The sequence below is a fragment of the Scyliorhinus canicula genome, chromosome 18 (assembly GCF_902713615.1).
Source record: "Scyliorhinus canicula chromosome 18, sScyCan1.1, whole genome shotgun sequence".
Lineage (NCBI taxonomy): Eukaryota > Metazoa > Chordata > Chondrichthyes > Carcharhiniformes > Scyliorhinidae > Scyliorhinus > Scyliorhinus canicula.
Window position 1 is genome coordinate 89,587,823 of NC_052163.1, and position 18,557 is coordinate 89,606,379.

Below are 18,557 nucleotides of genomic sequence, written 5' to 3' on the forward strand. Positions count from 1 at the left end.
TTAGCTCAATTGACTGCATGGGTTGGTTTGTGACGCGGAGTAACGCCAACAGTGTGGGTTCAATTCCAGCTGAGGTTATTCATGAAGGCCTCACCTCAATCTTGCCCATCGCCTGAAGTGTGGTGACCCTCAGGTTAAATCTCTACCAGTCAGCTCTCAAAGAGGAGAGCAACCGCTGGGACTGTAGTGACATTTTATGTTTATGGACAATAAACTGACTTATGCTGCTCAATTTATCTGTTGTAACAATAACTTGTATTTAAATTACAGTAAGAAGTCTTACAGCACCAGGTTAAAGTCCAACAGGTTTGTTTTGAGTCACTAGCTTTTGGAGCACAGCTAGATATTAGGGAAGGTTATCGGCAGCTTGTCAAAGATGTTTTAAGGAGTGACTTAAAGGCAGGAAGAAAATCGATGCAGGTGTTTCCGGTTCCGAAGAAGAACCCATTGAATTTGAAACATTAATTCTGTTTCTCTTTCCACAGATGCTTCCCGACCTGCTACGTTTTTCCAGAAATTTTTGTTTTAATTTCAGATGGCCAGCATTCGCAGTATTTTGCTTTTATACCATTGCAGGTTATTCTCTGGCTACTTTTGGTGAGGTAAAAATAGAATTTCATTAAACTGGAAGGTCGCTGTGATTCCACAGATAGAGCAGCATCTATTTGGGAATGTGCCTGAAGATTTATACCTTTCACATCATTTCTCTGTCACCTCTTTGGGGAATTGGAGATGAGGTAGGCGCTGTTCCCGAGTTAGACCCTGAAAACATCTCACTGCTCTGGAGAGGAACATGTGTGCAGTGTCATTCTGTGCCACAGATGAGTGATACAACTTTGAGCCAAAATAATCCATAACTTTGTGGAGGCTGCAATTAACACAAAATTGGCATTTGGTAATTTGGCAATGTTTGTGCCATGAATGTTGACTGGAAAAGAGTTAGTGTGTGTTAGGATGGAGGAGGAATCTTGTTCGGGTTCTAGTTTTAGGGCTATGGTGGCGGCAGCATTGTCAATGGTTCTGAGTAGGTATTTAGGGAGTCCAGTGGTGCTTTCCACAGTGAAGATATGGAATCAGTTAAGGAGGCATTTTGGGATGGAAGGGATGTCGGTGCAACGCCACTGTGCGAAAATCATGGGGGGTGGGGGGGTTGTGGTTAGTGTGTACAGGAGGTAGAGGGACGTGGGGCCGGTCAAGGTGAGGGATTTCTATTTGGAGGAAGGGTTCGCCAGTCTGGAGGAGCTAAGGGAGAGGGTAGAGCTGCTGAGGGGTAGTGAGTTCAGGTATCTCCAGGTTAGGGATTTTGTGTGAAAGGTCTGGAGGGGGTTCCCTAGGTTGCCGGGATACACCCTGCTGGAGCGACTGCTGCTTCCGGATGTGGAAGGGGAGGGAAGAATTGGGGATATATACAAGTGGCTGGGGGAGCAGGGAGGTGAGCGGGTGGTGAAGATCAAGGAGAAATGGGAAGTGGAGTTGGAAGGTGTGATCAATTGGGAGTATTGAGTGAGGCACTGCGAAGGGTAAGCGGAACCTCCACTTGTGCAAGGATGAGCCTGATACAGTTTAAGGTGGTGCACAGGATGCATATGACTCGGGCAAGAATGAGTGGATTCTTTCAGGGGGAAGCAGATGAGTGTGAGAGGTGTGGGCAGGGACCAGTGAATCACGCGCAAATGTTTTGGGGTTGCAAAGAATAGGGAAGATTCTGAGCGGGCGGGTTCACGGTCTTAGCCAGGATAGTGGAGGAGGAGGCGGACCCAGACCCTTTGGTGGCGATATTTGGGGTTTCAGAGAAGCTGGAGTTCATGGAGAGGAGGAAGGCCGATGTCGTGGCCTTCGCCTCTCTGATTACACGGCGGCGAATTATGCTGGAGTGATGGTTGGCATCGCCACCAGGGATAGCGGCATTGTTCGGTGACCTGTACAACTTCCTGTGGTTAAAGAAGATAAAGTTTGAGTTAAGGGGCTCAGCAGGGGATTTTGAATAAAGGTGGGGGATGTTTGTGACCATGTTTGAGGAGCTGTTCATCACTGGTTGTGGGGGTGGGGGAGGGGGGGTATGGCGAAAAAGGGGAAAAATCTGTACAGATTGTACAGTTGATTGTTGGGAAGTATGTTTCCCGGGGTGTATATTTGCTGTAACCTGCTTTAATGCATGTTTGTAATAAAATAAATTTTTTAAAAATGAATGTTGACTGCATTGTAAAACTTTTAAATCATCTGTCCACAGTAGAAATGAACAAAATGAAGTTTCTTTTGGAATGTTTTGTCTTGGCCGGGATTCTTCGATCCGCGTTTGCCCAGAGGGACCAGAGAACCCAGCTGGGGCGAATAGACGGAGAATTCTGAACCTTTGATGTTAATTTTCTCCCTCATGTTTAGATCCTTCTCCTCAGTGCCCTATTGCTGAAGAACCTGCACCCAGATGTCTGCTGATGCTGTTTTAAAACCAGCCCTTGGTAAAAGAAATTGAAGTCAAAGGCTTGGTGCGGGGTGGGGGGTGAGGTGTTTAATGTCATATAATTGGGGGAAATGTGGTATAATGGGTGGAATAAGAGATATTGGGGCGAGATGTAGTATAAGGGCTTAATGGTGTATATATTTGTGCATATGTGTGTTTCCCACCCACTCTCACTGCCTCACACCAACACATACTCACACCCATGGACAGTGGATGAGGGTGAATGAGTGGGACTGGGATTGAGCCTGATACACACACACTGACCCTATCAGAGTCTGGCCATTTTTATTAATGACTTGTTTCAAATTGAACAATTTATTGCCATGTCATTGCTTTACTTTTGTTCAGCGAGTGTTGCTTTTCTTAATTCCTCAACAATTTATTTCTTGAAATTCAGTTTAATGTTGTGTCAAAGCCTTTCTGAAATTTACTCACTGGTTCCTGGAAATGGAAGTCTGACTCCCGAGCAAAAAGGTTGGGCAAAACTGTTGCCAATTCATTCAGAGAGGCCGAGAGTTGCTAACTCTGGGCAGATATCACCTTGGAGGTTTCACCACATGACCTCTGCCCTCCAGGTGACCCACCCCAGCCTTCACATCTATCGGGTGTCCAATTCTAAGTCTCATGGGCAGTGCTTTCAAAGATCAATTGGTCAGCACATGTGCATCATTACCTGCTTGGCTGTCAGTCGAGAACCTTTTTCCTTTTGTATAATGATTCAGAGGAGGTTGACGGTAAATGTAACAAAGATTTATTTAAAAGTATGTACAAGTGTCTGCGTAACGCAGCATCTCGCTCCCAATGCAATCCTTGCTGGGAGGACTTATCTCACCAGGTGCTGATCCGGGCCTGCATTTAACCTTGATTTGATTTGATTTGATTTATTATTGTCACATGTATTAGGGTACAGTGCAGAAGGAGGACATTCGGCCCATCGAGACTGCACCGGCTCTTGAAAGTGCATCCTACCCAAGGTCAACACCTCCACCCTATCCCCATAACCCAGTAACCCCACCATACACTAAGGGCAATTTTGGACACTAAGGGCAATTTAGCATGGCCAATCCACCTAACCTGCACATCTTTGGACTGTGGGAGGAAACCGGAGTACCCGGAGGAAACCCACGCACACACGGGGAGGATGTGCAGACGCCGCAAAGACAGTGATCCAAACCGGAATCGAACCTGGGACCCTGGAGCTGTGAAGCGATTGTGCGATCCACAATGCTATCGTGCTGCCCCTTGTCAATGGAAGGGAGGCTGGTTTGCATGTTAGATTGGGCTATATTCACAACCTTTTGTAATTTCCGGCGGTCTTGAGCAGAGCAGGATTCATACCAAGCTGTGATACAACCAGAAACAATGCTTTCTATGGTGTATCTGTAGAAGTTGGTGAGAGTCGTAGGCGACATGCCAAATTTCCTTAATCTTCTGAGAAAGTAGAGTCGTTGGTGTCCTTTTTTAACTATAGTGTCGGCATGGAGGGGACCAGGACAGGTTGTTGGCGATCTGGACACCTAAAACCTTGAAGCTCTCAACCCTTTCTACTTCGTTCCCATTGATGTAGAAAGGGGCATGTTCTCCACTGCGCTTCCTGAAGTCGATGAAAATCTCCTTCATTTTGTTGACATTGAGGGAGAGATTATTGTCGTTGCACCAGTTCACCAGATTCTTTATCTCATTCCTGTACTCTGTCTCGTCATTGTTTGAAATCCGACACTCTATGGTGGTGTCATCAGCAAATTTGAAAATCGAGTTGGAGGAGTCGAGGGGGGCGGTGATATAGTAGGAGCCAGGGTCATTAGTGTACATGTGGAAAATGACCCCCTGCTTTCCAATAACGTCATTGAAAGATAGATGTCTTTAGCTAAGAGATAGGAGGGCCACCTGTGACTGCTGCCTGCCATTGAAATGTCAGCCTAGGTTTTGTGCAATCCGGAGCAGAATTTGAATCCACAGCCTGCGACTCAGAGGCAGGACTGAGCCACTCCTATTGTGTGCTTTTCAGAAGGTTAAATTTGGAATGTGAGCCGCAAAACACAAGTCAAAATTAGGGGGACACGGTAGCACAGTGGTTAGCACAGTTGCTTCACAGCTCCAGGCTCCCAGGTTCGATTCCCGGCTTGGTTAACTGCCTATGTCGAGTCTGCACATTCTCCCCGTGTCTGCGTGGGTTTCCTTCAGGTGCTCCGGTTTCCTCCCACGGTCCAAAGATGTGCAGGGTTAGGTGGATTGGCCATGATAAATTGCAATTAGTGTCCAAAACGTTAGGTGGGGTTACTGGGTTATGAGGATAGGGTGGAGATGTGAGCTCAGGTAGGGTGCTCTTTAAAAGGGCCAGTGCATACTTGATGGGCCGAATGGCCTCCTTCTGCACTGTAAGTTCTATGATCAAATTTCTCAATCCCCTGAGTGACAAAGAAAGGAATTTAACTTTATTCACTCGCCTTTATCCAATGGCACTGTACATCATCATCAGCTGGTTCCACATTGTTGACAAATATCTACGGCCTCATGAGCGGGTTCTTATGATATGTTGCCTCATCATTGAAAACAAAGTCATCAATATGCCTTCCTCACTTCCCCAAAACACATTGAATCATAGATGATCTGTTTGCTGACATTATAAATCCCTGGAAAATAATAAAATGAGTCGATAAAGACTGTAACAGGCTATTTAAAGAATGCTGATATCATGAAAAAAAATAAAGCCACGATGCCTGCTGACTTTGTCTGCAATGCCTCACAATCCGATCAACTCTGAGTGCCAGGTTATGTGAAGAGATCCTCATATAAATGTGTCACATAGAGGTAAAAAGAGAAATGTAATCAATTATAGCCTTATAACCACCAGTGTCAGTCACTAGAAACGCAAGGAAGTTAGAGTGAACCTTGGTAAAACACTGGGTCGACCTCAACTGGAGTATTGTGTCCAATTATGGACACCACAGTGTAGCAAGAGACTGTGACAACGTGAAGAAAAGATTTAAGAGATTGGCTACAACAATGAGGGGAGATTAATGATCTTTATTGTCGCAAGTAGGCTTACATTAACACTGCAATGAAGTTACTGTGAAAAGCCCCTAGTCACAACACTCCGGCACTTGTTCGGGTACACTGAGGGAGAATTCAGAATGTCCAAATTACCTAACAGCGCGTCTTTCGGGACTTGTGGGAAGAAACCGGAGCACCCGGGGAACCAGCAGAGGGCAGCAGAGCAGAGCTACTGATCAGCTGTTCTGGGGAAATTTGCATACGTGCAGTGCGGTCAGCCTAAGTTGAAGGTGAACCTGCGAAGAAGACCCAAGGAGTTTGAGTAAAGGCAAGCAACCAGCAGAGGGCAGCAGAGCAGAGCTACTGATCAGCTGTTCTGGGGAAATTTGCATACGTGCAGTGCGGTCAGCCTAAGTTGAAGGTGAACCTGCGAAGAAGACCCAAGGAGTTTGAGTAAAGGCAAGCAACCAGCAGAGGGCAGCAGAGCAGAGCTACTGATCAGCTGTTCTGGGGAAATTTGCATACGTGCAGTGCGGTCAGCCTAAGTTGAAGGTGAACCTGCGAAGAAGACCCAAGGAGTTTGAGTAAAGGCAAGCAACCAGCAGAGGGCAGCAGAGCAGAGCTACTGATCAGCTGTTCTGGGGAAATTTGCATACGTGCAGTGCGGTCAGCCTAAGTTGAAGGTGGTTTGTGGAGGGGCTGTTGGCAAGTGACAGTTAAACCCGAAACACTTCGTCAGTGTTTCCCACCCTACCTCCTCCTCTAACCAACCCCCCCACCCCACGGTGGTTGGGAAGCGGGAGCAGGGGCCTGTCGTGAAGTTGAGTGAGTGCCTTTAAATTTGCTTACCTTTCAGCGGGATCAGGGTTTGAGGTAATATCAGGTAAGCTCTTCCTTTCTTTTTCTTTTTCTTGTTTTTTTTTTAATCTAGAGGGGATGTCAGGGAAGGCAGTACAATGCTCCTCCTGCAGAATGTTTGAGGTGAGGGACGCCGTCAGTGTCCCTGCTGATTTCATCTGTGGGAAGTGCACCCAACTCCAGCTCCTCAAAAACCGTGTTAGGGACCTGGAGCTTGAGCTGGATGAACTTCGGATCATTCGGGAGGCAGAGGGGGTCATAGATAGGAGCTTCAGGGAAATAGTTACACCAAAGACTGGAGATAGATGGGTAACTGTAAGAGGGACTGGGAAGAAGCAGTCAGCGCAGGGACCCCCTGCGGTCGTTCCCCTGAGTAACAAGTATACCGTTTTGGATACTTGTGGGGGGGACGACTTACCAGGGGTAAGCCATGGGGTACGGGCCTCTGGCACGGAGTCTGTCCCTGTTGCTCAGAAGGGAAGGGGGGAAAGGAGTAGAACATTAGTAATTGGGGACTCAATAGTCAGGGGCACAGATAGGAGATTTTGTGGGAGCGAGAGAGACTCACGTTTGGTATGTTGCCTCCCAGGTGCAAGGGTACGTGATGTCTCGGATCGTGTTTTCCGGATCCTTAAGGGGGAGGGGGAGCAGCCCCAAGTCGTAGTCCACATTGGCACTAACGACATAGGTAGGAAAGGGGACAAGGATGTCAGGCAGGCCTTTAGGGAGCTAGGATGGAAGCTCAGAGCGAGAACAAACAGAGTTGTTATCTCTGGGTTGTTGCCCGTGCCACGTGATAGTGAGATGAGGAATAGGGAGAGAGAGCAATTAAACACGTGGCTACAGGGATGGTGCAGGCGGGAGGGATTCAGATTTCTGGATAACTGGGGCTCTTTCTGGGGAAGGTGGGACCTCTATAGACAGGATGGTCTACATCTGAACCTGAGGGGCACCAATATCCTGGGGGGGAGATTTGTTAGTACTCTTTGGGGGGGTTTAAACTAATTCAGCAGGGGCATGGGAACCTGGATTGTAGTTTTGGGGTGCGAGAGATTGAGAGTAGAGAGGTCAGGAGCACAGTTTTGACTTCGCAGGAGGGCGGCAGTGTTCAGGTCTGTGGTTTGAAGTGTGTCTATTTCAATGCCAGGAGTATACGAAATAAGGTAGGGGAACTGGCAGCATGGGTTGGTACCTGGGACTTCGATGTTGTGGCCATTTCAGAGACATGGATAGAGCAGGGACAGGAATGGTTGTTGCAGGTTCCGGGGTTTAGGTGCTTTAGTAAGGTCAGAGAAGGGGGCAAAAGAGGGGGAGGTGTGGCGCTGCTAGTCAAGGACAGTATTACGGTGGTAGAAAGGATGCAAGATGGGGACTCTTCTTCCGAGGTAGTATGGGCTGAGGTTAGAAACAGGAAAGGAGAGGTCACCCTGTTGGGAGTTTTCTATAGGCCACCTAATAGTTCTAGAGATGTAGAGGAAAGGATGGCGAAGATGATTCTGGAAAAGAGCGAAAGTAACAGGGTAGTTGTTATGGGAGACTTTAACTTTCCTAATATTGACTGGAAAAGATATAGTTCGAGTACATTGGATGGGTCGTTCTTTGTACAATGTGTGCAGGAGGGTTTTCTGACACAATATGTTGACAGGCCAACAAGAGGTGAGGCCACTTTGGATTTGGTTTTGGGTAATGAACCAGGCCAGGTGTTAGATCTGGAGGTAGGTGAACACTTTGGAGACAGTGACCACAATTCGGTGACCTTTACGTTAGTGATGGAAAGGGATAAGTATACCCCGCAGAGCAAGAGTTATAGCTGGGGGAAGGGCAATTATGATGCCATTAGACATGACTTAGGATGTGTTGGTTGGAGAAGTAGGCTGCAAGGGTTGGGCACACTGGATATGTGGAACTTGTTCAAGGAACAGCTATTGCATGTTCTTGATAAGTACGTACCAGTCAGGCAGGGAGGAAGGGGTCGAGCGAGGGAACCGTGGTTTACCAAAGAAGTGGAATCTCTTGTTAAGAGGAAGAAGGAGGCCTATGTGAAGATGAGGCGTGAAGTTTCAGTTGGGGCGCTTGATAGTTACAAGGAAGCGAGGAAGGATCTAAAGAGAGAGCTGAGACGAGCAAGGAGGGGACATGAGAAGTCTTTGGCAGGTAGGATCAAGGAAAACCCAAAAGCTTTCTATAGGTATGTCAGGAATAAAAGAATGACTAGGGTAAGAGTAGGGCCAGTCAAGGACAGTGGTGGGAAGTTGTGTGTGGAGGCTGAGGAGATAAGCGAGATACTAAATGAATACTTTTCGTCAGTATTCACTCAAGAAAAAGATAATATTGAGGAGGAGAATGCTGAGACCCAGGCTATTAGAATAGATGGCATTGAGGTGCGTAGGGAAGAAGTGTTGGCAATTCTGGACAAGGTGAAAATAGATAAGTCCCCGGGGCCGGATGGGATTTATCCTAGGATTCTCTGGGAAGCCAGGGAAGAGATTGCTGAGCCTTTGGCTTTGATTTTTAGGTCATCATTGGCTACAGGAATAGTGCCAGAGGACTGGAGGATAGCAAATGTGGTCCCTTTGTTCAAGAAGGGGAGTAGAGATAACCCCGGTAACTATAGGCCGGTGAGCCTCACGTCTGTGGTGGGTAAAGTCTTGGAGAGGATTATAAAAGATACGATTTATAATCATCTAGATAGGAATAATATGATTAGGGATAGTCAGCATGGTTTTGTGAAGGGTAGGTCATGCCTCACAAACCTTATCGAGTTCTTTGAGAAGGTGACTGAACAGGTAGACGAGGGTAGAGCAGTTGATGTGGTGTATATGGATTTCAGTAAAGCGTTTGATAAGGTTCCCCATGGTCGGCTATTGCAGAAAATACGGAGGCTGGGGATTGAGGGTGATTTAGAGATGTGGATCAGAAATTGGCTAGTTGAAAGAAGACAGAGAGTGGTAGTTGATGGGAAATGTTCAGAATGGAGTTCAGTTACGAGTGGTGTACCACAAGGATCTGTTCTGGGGCCGTTGCTGTTTGTCATTTTTATAAATGACCTAGAGGAGGGCGCAGAAGGATGGGTGAGTAAATTTGCAGACGACACTAAAGTCGGTGGAGTTGTAGACAGTGCGGAAGGATGTTGCAGGTTACAGAGGGACATAGATAAGCTGCAGAGCTGGGCTGAGAGGTGGCAAATGGAGTTTAATGTGGAGAAGTGTGAGGTGATTCACTTTGGAAAGAATAACAGGAATGCGGAATATTTGGCTAATGGTAAAATTCTTGGTAGTGTGGATGAGCAGAGGGATCTCGGTGTCCATGTACATAGATCCCTGAAAGTTGCCACCCAGGTTGATAGGGTTGTGAAGAAGGCCTATGGTGTGTTGGCCTTTATTGGTAGAGGGATTGAGTTCCGGAGCCATGAGGTCATGATGCAGCTGTACCAAACTCTGGTACGGCCGCATTTGGAGTATTGCGTACAGTTCTGGTCGCCTCATTATAGGAAGGACGTGGAAGCTTTGGAACGGGTGCAGAGGAGATTTACCAGGATGTTGCCTGGTATGGAGGGAAAATCTTATGAGGAAAGGCTGATGGACTTGAGGTTGTTTTCGTTAGAGAGAAGAAGGTTAAGAGGTGACTTAATAGAGGCATACAAAATGATCAGAGGGTTAGATAGGGTGGACAGCGAGAGCCTTCTCCCGCGGATGGAGGTGGCTAGCACGAGGGGACATAGCCTTAAATTGAGGGGTAATAGATATAGGACAGAGGTCAGAGGTGGGTTTTTTACGCAAAGAGTGGTGAGGCCGTGGAATGCCCTACCTGCAACAGTAGTGAACTCGCCAACATTGAGGGCATTTAAAAATTTATTGGATAAGCATATGGATGATAAGGGCATAGTGTAGGTTAGATGGCCTTTAGTTTTTTTTTTCTCCATGTCGGTGCAACATCGAGGGCCGAAGGGCCTGTACTGCGCTGTATCGTTCTATGTTCTATGTTCACCCGGAGGAAAGCCACGCAGACACAGGGAGAGCGTGCAGACTATGCACAGACAGTGACCCAAGCTGGGAATCGAACCAGTGCTAACCACTGTGCTACCGTGCCACCCTGGTGGTGGTGCAGCGGTATCCAGAAACCTAAAGACTCAGGAAAATATTCTGGGGAAAAGGGTTAAAGTCCCACCAAGGTAACTTGGAGTGGGTGGGATTTAAATTCAATTAATAAATCTGGAATTGAAAAGCTCGGCTCAGTAATGGTGCCCATGTAGCCTCATACAGTTCAAGGTGCTGCACAGGGCCCACATGACCGGGACGAGGATGAGTAGGTTTTTCGGGGGCGAAGACAGGTGTGCTAGGTGCTCGGGGAGCCCAGCGAACCACGCCCATATGTTTTGGGCATGCCCAGCGCTGGAGGAGTTTTGGAAGGGGGTAGCAAGGACAGTGTCGAGGGTGGTAGGATCCAGGGTCAAGCCAGGCTGGGGACTCGCAATGTTTGGGGTTGCAGTGGAGCCGGGAGTGCAGGAGGCGAAAGAGGCCGGTGTTCTGGCCTTTGCGTCCCTAGTAGCCCGGCGGAGGATTTTGCTTCAATGGAAGGATGCGAGGCCCCCAAGCATGGAGGCCTGGATCAATGATATTGAATTGGAGAGGGTGAAATTTGCCCTGAGGGGATCAGTACAGGGGTTCTTTAGGCGGTGGCAGCCTTTCCTGGACTTCCTGGCAGAACGGTAGGAAAATAGGGAGGCAGCAGCGGGGGGGGTTTGTTGCGGGGGGGGGGGGGGGGGGGGGGGGGGGAGAGAAATGTGTATATGTATTTATTGAAAATGCTGGGTGCTTATCTATTTCTTCTTTTTGTAGTTACTGGGGAGGGGGTTTGGCTTTGGCGGTTATTATGTTTTTTCTTCTTGTTGTTAACATGGTTTTCGTGTTGTAATTTTATGTTTTTGATATGTTTTTGAAAATCTTAATAAAACATTTTTTTTTAAAGTAATGGTGTCCATGATCGTAACAATCCCGTTTGGTCCATAAATGCCCTTTGGGAAGGAAATCTGTTGCCCTTACCGGGTCTGGCCAATGAGACTCCAGGTTAACTGCCCTCCGAAATGATGTGGCAAGCCACTTGGCTGCAAGAGCAATTAGCGATGGGGAAAACAGCTGGCCTTGTCTGAAATGCTCATGTCCATGAAAGAATCAAGAAAAAAAGGGGACATGGTGCTTCAGTTATCTGGATATATTGGAGAAATTAAGTTTTCTCTCCTTAGAGAAGAGAAGCCTCAGAGGAGATTTGACAAAGGTCTTCAGAATCATGAGGGGCCTGGCCAGAAGAGATGGCGGAAAACTAATCCCATTGAGATAAGATCTTCTAGCTGTTCATACCAGCAGATCTTCCAGTCACCCCTGTGGTGTTCTATGTGTTGCTAAATTCAGGATGGTTGGCATAGTGTTCACAAAGACCACAAGATTGCTTTAACTTGAACAAAGCTATAAATTTCTTAACTTTACTCATTTAGATTCGACACTTACTCCTAAATAATAACATATAATCTACACTCATCTACTACTAATCTCGACACTGTTACATTAATTATGATCTGCTCTCACTTACATTATCTTTCCTTCAGTCTACTCTCTAGCCTTCTCTTCATCTTCTCACCCACAAGGCTTAGCATCAATGTCTTATACATTTGACTATACAAATTTGACTATATTTGATTATGCAAAGACTGTAAATCGATCCTTTGGTGATTTAAAACTAATAACTACTCTCAGTAGTGACTTTAACCTGATGTGCTTCTGTTTAAAGGTTTTTTTTAAAGTCTCATGGATGTTAAAAGGAAAGCTTAAAGGATTGCTTAGTGTTGTATTCTTTGTGGTTTTATTTGAATTAATGGTCGCTAAGATGTTCACTGTATGTTTTTAAAAGGTTAACTTGAGTTCATAGAATAAACATTGTTTTGCTTTAAAAAAATACTTTTCCATTTCTGCTGTACCACACTTGTAGAGTGCTCCCCATACCACAATCTATTAAAAGTTGTGGGTCAGGTGAACTCTATGTTACACTTTGGGGTTCTCTAAACCCTGGCCCATAACACTATTTATGGATGAGTTAACTTGGGAGTCAAGTTGACGCAATGCGCAGCACACTCATCTCTCAGTCAGAGGGCTACATTAGTAAGACTCCACTCTGTGACTTACGTGTAAAATCTCGATTCACATTTCTACACATTACTGAGGGAGTGCTGTGTTTGTGGAAGTGACAAGATGTTGAAATAAGGCCCCTCATCGTTGCCCTCAATGTTGTCAAAGGACCCAGTCACACTGCAGCTTTAAGTAGTATCAGCACCAAGTCTTGTATGAACACAGCAAATGCAGTGTCAACACCGCAGGAAAATCATTCGGAAAACAGCACGGGTTGAGGGTTTCCAGCTTGCTTGGACATACTCCTTGAGGTAGCATCACTTGATCTGCTGACTCCCACCATCATTATTAGTCAGCCAACATGCCCATATCCATAGTGCACTACCTTTCCGGAACAATTGGAAAGTGAATAGACGCTCTGTTTTCCAATTGAAATGATTCTTAATTGTCCATTAAACAGCCTCTGCTGCCCTACCACTTGCCTGATACTTAAATAATGAATAAATAAAAGCATTCACATGCAATGTGAAAAACGCACAATTTTTGAATGAGTTCCATAATTTTCCTCTTTGGTTGTGCACCATGGTGGCCTGGAGAATAACATTTCATTCCTGAGGGCTCGGTGGTTCGCACTGCTGCCTCACGGCGCCGAGAATCGGGGTTCAATCCCGGCCTCAGGTCACCATCCATGTGAAGTTTGCACATTCTCCCCGTGTCTGCGTGGGTCTCGCCCCCACAACCCAAAGATGTGCAGGGTAGGTGGATTGGCCACGCTAAACTGGCCCTTAATTGGACAAATAAAAAAATACATATTTAAATCCTGGAGACTCCGAGACAATGCTCAAGCTTTGGGAACCTACACGGCTAGTAAATTAGATGCAGGAATTTGTGCCAATTGGCAAGTATGTGCTTTACACAAACAGCCCTACCCCGCCTCCAAGACTTAACAAGTGATACCCTGCTAGAATGGCCCAAACAATCTTCGCTGCATGCTGACAATGCTAATTCCCTTTACTGTGAACTCCAAAACCCTCTTAGGGAGTGAATTATTCATGTCTGCAGAGGCTGGCAAAAATATCCCAAATATTTGTGTTTACAACATGCAATCAATCTTTATTTAAATGGACAGTCTTTGTTCTGCATGAATACGATTTACACTGTTTATGTCCTCTCACTCTGATGTATAGTGCAGTTTGCAAATTAAATGGACCTCCCTTATGCATAAGGAGCCCACATAAGAATACTTGGCCAAGTCAAAAAACGTAATTTTCCTGACAACTCCATCTTCCATTCTCTCCAACTACGATCCAAGTTGGAATGTCAGTTTGGCTCAATATGCAGCACTCCTATCGATGACTGAGAAGCTTTGGGTGTCGAGCTTTACTATAGGTGTGAGCGCATGGTCAAACTGATCCTTCAGTACAATGGAGATGGCCGGAATTCTCTTTCCTTTGGGATTCTGTGTTTCTGCTGGCAGTACAGCCCAACCCGTGGGTTTCCCGGGGTCGGGGAGTGGCTTCAATGGGAAATCCCACAGACAAGCGGCAGGAACAGAGATCCCGCCGCCAGCACATGGCACGCTGCCAAGGAACACGCGGCTGGGGGACCGGAGTATCCATTGATGACACAATGCTTGCTCAGGAGATGACACAATGCTTGCAAAAGATCCCATGGTGTTATTCAATAAAGAAGGAGATCACAGTGTGAAAAGCAAATTACTGCGGATGCTGGAATCTGAAACCAAAGAGAAAATGCTGGAAAATCTCAGCAGGTCTGGTAGCATATGTAGGGAGAGAAAAGAGCTAATGTTTTGAGCGCAGATGACCCTTTGTCAAAGCTAAAAGACAGAGAAAGTGGGAAATATTTTTATACTGTGGATTGAGAAAATGAAACATGACTCATAGCCACATAAACCAAGGGAACGGGGTCCTAATAGCCACAGAAACCAAAGGAAAGAGTGCTAATGGCAGTCCCAGAGAGAACAAAAGGTGTGAAAGGCCAAACAACAGAGAAGCTAACTTCAGAGGCTGAACTGTGACAGATGTATGTTTTTGCCACAGAGACTGATCCATCCCTCCCACTGACCACGTATTCATTCTCCCATAGGTCCTCCAGCCGACGGAGGCAGCCCATCTGGGGTGGCCCCATCTCCTGCCGCCCATGTGACCATCTCGGAGGAGAGCTCCAAGGATGCCACAGTCGATGCGTAACAGCTGTCATATACACCCTCCACCAGCGCAGAGACACACTCCTCAGTGAGCAACGTTAGTGGACAGGCTTCTGGGACACTATCTGGTGAGCACCACACAGTCACGTGTGCACATCAGGTGGAGGCAGGAATGTCCAGGCGAGACTGCAGTTAGAGGCCTCCTGGATCCTAGGACCGAGTTGGGACCCAGCCTGATACTGAGCCTCTGGAACAGTTAACCAGGGCTGATGGAGACATTAGGGAGCAACCAGGACATTCAGAAGAAGATGCCAGCGACACTCCAGCAGGTCCATAACCAATTGGAAGAGTCTCAGAGGTTCCAGGTGCAGGAGATGTCACCGGCAATGCGTGGCACTGAGGCCAACACTGCTAGGGTGGCGAATGTAGTGGAGAGCCTGGTGCATGAGTGAAGTGTTCAAAGCATTGCGCAGTCGGTGACGGCCATGGATGAGGGCCGAGACAGATTGTCCGATTCGATGGGGGAACGTGACCCAGTACCAGGCTGACCTTGATGAGGCACTGTGGGATATTTCCTGGTCTCAGATGGGAATGGCTGAGGCGCTGCGGAGCTTGTCCCAGTCACATGCTGACATTGCCAAGTCACAGCAGCGCATGGCCCAATCACTGAGGAGCATCGCCGAGGGTGCAGACATTGGAGAGCCGCCAGGGCTGGCAAAGCCAGGTGATGCAGGGGCATGTGAAAGGACAAACAGCAGAGAAACTAACATCAGACTAACATCAACTAACTAAATCTTCACTCATGGCCTTTCACACCTTTTGTTCTCTCTGGGGACTGCCATTAGCACCCTTTCCCCTTGGTTTCTGTGGCTATTAGCACCCCATTTCCCTGGGTTTCTGTGGCTATACATCTTTCATTCATACTCCACAGTATAAATATTTCCCACTTTCTCTGTATTATAGCTTTGACAAAGGGTCATCTGGACTCAAAACATTAGCTCTTGGGTCATGGGTGACTTCAACTTCCCAAACATTGAGTAGAAACTCTTTAGATCAAATAGTTTGGATGGGGTGGTGTTTGTGCAGTGTGTCCAGGAAGCTTTTCTAACACAGTATGTAGATTGTCCGACCAGAGGGGAGGCCATATTGCATTTGGTACTTGGTAATGAACCAGGGCAGGTGATAGATTTGTTAGTGGGGGAGCATGTTGGAGGTAGTGACCACAATTCTGTGACTTTCACTTTAGTAATGGAGAGGGATAGGTGCGTGCAACAGGGCAAGGTTTACAATTGGGGGAAGGGTAAATACAATGCTGTCAGACAAGAATTGAAATGCATAAATTGGGAACATAGGCTGTCAGGGAAGGACACAAGTGAAATGTGGAACTTGTTCAAGGAACAGGTACTGCGTGTCTTTGATATGTATGTCCCTATCAGGCAGGGAAGAGATGGTCGAGTGAGGGAACCATGGTTGACAAGAGAGGTTGAATGTCTTGTTAAGAGGAAGAAGGAGACTTATGTAAGGCTGAGGAAACAAGGTTCAGACAGGGCGCTGGAGGGATACAGGATAGCCAGGAGGGAACTGAAGAAAGGGATTAGGAGAGCTAAGAGAGGGCATGAAAAATCTTTGGCGGGTAGGATCAAAGAAAACCCCAAGGCCTTTTACACATATGTGAGAAATATGAGAATGACTAGAGCGAGGGTAGGTCTGATCAAGGACAGTAGCGGGAGATTGTGTATTGAGTCTGAAGAGATAGGAGAGGTCTTGAATGAGTACTTTTCTTCAGTATTTACAAACGAGAGGGGCCATATTGTTGGAGATGACAGTGTGAAACAGACTGGTAAGCTCGAGGAGATACTTGTTAGGAAGGAAGATCTGTTGGGCGTTTTGAAAAAACTTGAGGATAGACAAGTCCCCTGGGCCTGATGGGGTATATCCAAGGATTCTATGGGAAGCAAGAAATGAAATTGCAGAGCCGTTGGCAATGATCTTTTCGTCCTCACTGTCAACAGGGGTGGTACCATGGGATTGGAGAATGGCGAATGTCATGCCCCTGTTCAAAAAAGGGAATAGGGATAACCCTGGGAATTACAGGCCAGTTAGTCTTACTTCGGTGGTAGGCAAAGTAATGGAACGGGTACTGAGAGATAGGATTTCTGAGCATCTGGAAAGACACTGTTTGATTAGGGATAGTCAGCACGGATTTGTGAGGGGTAGGTCTTGCCTTACAAGTCTTATTGACTTCTTTGAGGAGGTGACCAAGCATGTGGATGAAGGTAAAGCAGTGGATGTAGTGTACATGGATTTTAGTAAGGCATTTGATAAGGTTCCCCATGGTAGGCTTATGAAAGAAAGTAAGGAGGCATGGGATAGTGGGAAATTTGGCCAGTTGGATACCGAACTGGCTAACCATTAGAAGTCAGAGAGTGGTGGTGGATGGCAAATACTCAGCCTGGAGCCCAGTTACCAGTGGCGTACCGCAGGGATCAGTTCTGGGTCCTCTGCTGTTTGTGATGTTCATTAATGACTTGGATGAGGGAGTTGAAGGGTGGGTCAGTAAATTTGCATATGATACGAAGATTGGTGGAGTTGTGCATAGTGAGGAGGGCTGTTGTCGGCTGCAAAGAGACATAGATAGGATGCAGAGCTGGGCTGAGAAGTGGCAGATGGAGTTTAACCCTGACAAGTGTGAGGTTGTCCATTTTGGAAGGACAAATATGAATGCGGAATACAGGATTAACGGTAGGGTTCTTGGCAATGTAGAGGAGCAGAGAGATCTTGGGGTCTATGTTCATAGATCTTTGAAAGTTGCCACTCAAGTGGATAGAGCTGTGAAGAAGGCCTATGGTGTGCTTGCATTCATTAGCAGAGGGATTGAATTTAAGAGCCGTGAGGTGATGATGCAGCTGTGCAAAACCTTGGTAAGGCCACATTTGGAGTACTGTGTGCAGTTCTGGTCACCTCATTTTAGGAAGGATGTGGAAGCATTTGAAAAGGTGCAAAGGAGATTTACCAGGATGTTGCCTGGAATGGAGAGTAGGTCTTACGAGGAAAGATTGAGGATGCTAGGCCTTTTCTCATTTGAACGGAGAAGGATGAGGGGCGACTTGATAGAGGTTTATAAGATGATCAGGGAAATAGATAGAGTAGACAGTCAGAGACTTTTTCCCCGGGTGGAACAAACCATTACAAGGGGACATAAATTTAAGGTAAATGGTGGAAGATATAGGAGGGATATCAGAGGTAGGTTCTTTACCCAGAGAGTAGTGGGGGCATGGAATGCACTGCCTGTGGATGTAGATGAGTCGGAAACGTTAGGGACCTTCAAGCACCTATTGGATAGGTACATGGATTATGGTAGAATAATGGAGTGTAGATTAATTTTTTCTTAAGGGCAGCACGGTAGCATTGTGGATAGCACAATTGCTTTACAGCTCCAGGGTCCCAGGTTCGATTTCGGCTTGGGTCACTGTCTGTGTGGAGTCTGCACATCCTCCCCGTGTGTGTGTGGGTTTCCTCCTGGTGCTCCGGTTTCCTCCCACAGTCCAAAGATGTGCAGGTTGGGTGGATTGGCCATGATAAATTGCTCTTAGTGTCCAAACTTCTATGATCTATGATTAACCTATGACAAAAGTTCGGCACAACATCGTGGGCCGAAGGGCCTGTTCTGTGCTGTATTTCTCTCTCTCTCTCTCTCTCTCTATTCTTTCCTTACAGTTGCTGCCAGACTTGGTGAGATTTTCCAGCATTTTCTCTTTGGTTTCAGATTCCAGCATCCGCAGTAATTTGCTTTTATCCAGTATCACCCTCTGGCTTTTTGCCAATCACCAATCCCATGCTCATACCCCCAGACCCCCAGACATGCCCCCTGTCCCTGTGCCCCCCCACCCTCCACCCAACATGCCCTGCCCACGCACACCCAGCCATGGACATGTGCAGGTGCTGGGTCCCATCCCCT